The sequence below is a fragment of the Babylonia areolata genome, chromosome 25 (assembly GCF_041734735.1).
Source record: "Babylonia areolata isolate BAREFJ2019XMU chromosome 25, ASM4173473v1, whole genome shotgun sequence".
In the NCBI taxonomy this organism is placed as follows: domain Eukaryota; kingdom Metazoa; phylum Mollusca; class Gastropoda; order Neogastropoda; family Buccinidae; genus Babylonia; species Babylonia areolata.
This window is the reverse complement of record NC_134900.1, coordinates 14,782,730-14,785,265: the sequence shown is the minus strand read 5'-3', so window position 1 is coordinate 14,785,265 and position 2,536 is coordinate 14,782,730.

Below are 2,536 nucleotides of genomic sequence, written 5' to 3'. Positions count from 1 at the left end.
TTTTTCGAGGGGGCGGGGGAGGTGGGGGGTATCCAGACGGACTAAAATGAATGAAGCAATTTTAAATAAAAAACGGAATAAAGACAGACATGTAGGTACACAGTCGGGTGCAAAGACAGACAGGTAGACAGACATGTAGACAGACAGGTAGACAGACGGAGTAAACAAGGCTAGTAGACAGACAGACAGACAGACACTGTCGGACTGTATGTGTGTGTCTCCGTGGTGACAGCTGCCTTGAGATTCGGGAGAAAAATATGGTTTAAGTGACGGATGACATGCGTCATCGTCTAGCAACGTGTGTCACGCGTGCATGTCGCGCACACATACACGCGCGCGTACAAGCACACACACGCACATTATGTGCGCGCGCACACACACACACACACACACACACACACATGTATCATCATTCCTAGGACTCCTGTCTCAACGGTCGTGACTTCTGTCAGAATTTACAGCCTGGTCGCACAAGACCATACCAGAGATGTGAACACATCGTAAACAAAAAACAAACAAACTTTTCTTCTTCTTCTTTTTTTTTTTCTTTTTTTTTTTTTTAACCAGAACTGAGGCTTTCTGACATTTTTCTCTCCTGACAAACCATAAGAATTGCGGGTTTAACTCTCTCCATACGAACGGCGAAAGAGACGACGTTAACAGCGTTTCAGCCCAATTACCATCATCAAAATATTGCAAGCGGAAGGCTCTTATACTGAAGAGGTGAATGTTGACAAAGAATACCCCAATTCTGACGACGGAAGCTAAAGGTTGGGTCATTCAGACACCCACTGGGACATCCGAGGGGTCTGTGTAGAGGAGAAGAAAGGACTGGCCGTACTGAGTGAGTTAAAGATCAGGCACAGTCAGACATGAAAACCACGGCAACCAAGCGCAAGACATGGCTCTGACGTTGATCATCCCCTGAATTCCTTACACAGAAGATAAGAATAAACTCTAAATGCAGTACCTCACCATCCACACCCCGCCCCCTCTCCTTCTCCACACACGACGCATGCACGCACGCGCGCAGTCGCACGCGCACCTCCTGAAAAGACGTTCTAAAAATATCTTGTAATCTCGCGAAATCGACAGCGTTCTTTCAAACATGCTAAACTGTTGTCAGGAGGGAACTACCTCTGCAGATTAAAACTTCGAATAGCAGGACATCAAGTCTGCATGTACAAATAAAAGCTGTTGGATGAACACATAATTTTCTGTAGGACTGATAGAAGGATGCGTTGTAATATGTTGTTTGTATTGTATTATATTCCACAATATAACCCTCGTCACCGTGTTGCAGAAAGCGGGGATGTCACATGTTAACTGACCAGAAAGACAGAGAGAATGTGTGTGTGTGTGTGTGTGTGTGTGTGTGTACTTTGACTTTTTTTTCACACACTATGTTTTTAGACGGAAAATGAACTGAATTTATCTTACATTCCGAAGGTGGATGCGACACCGCATTTGCATTTGACCTCAGAAAGCAATTTTAAATGTGGACGTACACTGGAATTGTGTATGCTCTCTCTCTCTCTCTCTCTCTCTCTCTGGTGCTAGTGTGTATGCATGCATGCACGCACGCACGCACTCTTACACAGAGAGAGAGAGGGGGGAAGGGGGGGGGGGAACGAACGCACACACAACCGAACGTACACTTACACACCGCGCATATGCCCACGCCCAGCCTCCCCCCAACCCCCTCCACCCCCCCCCCCTCCACCCCACCTCTCTCTCTCTCTCTCTCGCTGACTGTGTTTTTCTCATATCTATATCAGTCGCGACTATAACTGCCACAACAAAAGTCGCGAAACAAATTACTAATGCATAATTATACGTGTGCGCGCGCGCTTTTGGTAATACAATACAATACAGTGGAAGCCAAACACGACCCACACGCTTTTTCACGCACGCCCCCTCCCCCCCCCCCCCCCCCTCCCCACTTCCTTTTATGGTAATAAAGATGCAAAACATTGCCTCGCCGACGGACCCCATGCTTTCAAAGTCACCTTTACGTTTACGTCGCACTACACCTTGTCGGAAACGTAAAACATTTCACGGCACTGGGTTTTCTCGCATCAATCATCCGCCTCGTCTACACGGCCTCGTCCCAGGGCTTGTTTCAGGGAACAGTTGAGAAGCCTCTGGCGGGCGGAGAATCTTCTACCTGAATGTAGAATCTGACGTTGTACTCATGGCCGGGCTATTAAAACGTACGGCTGTCAGGTTGCAGGAAATGAAGACAGAAGGTTAGACGAGAGAGAGAATGGGCGTAGTTCCTTGCGTTCGTGAACAATGTCAGAGCTTTTCTGCATGCGAATCAGGCGCTTTTTTTTTTTAACGGGATTGATGGGGGAGAGGGGGCTACGGGGGGGGGGGGAGGGTGACGATAGCGTGGGAGACTGAACGGGGTACGGAGGGGGCGGAGAGGCGGATCGGGGGTTCTAAGGCGTAGGTTTTGGTAAACAATTCACAACGTAATGAAAGGTTTGTTTCCTTCTTTATTACCACACACACACACACACACACACACACA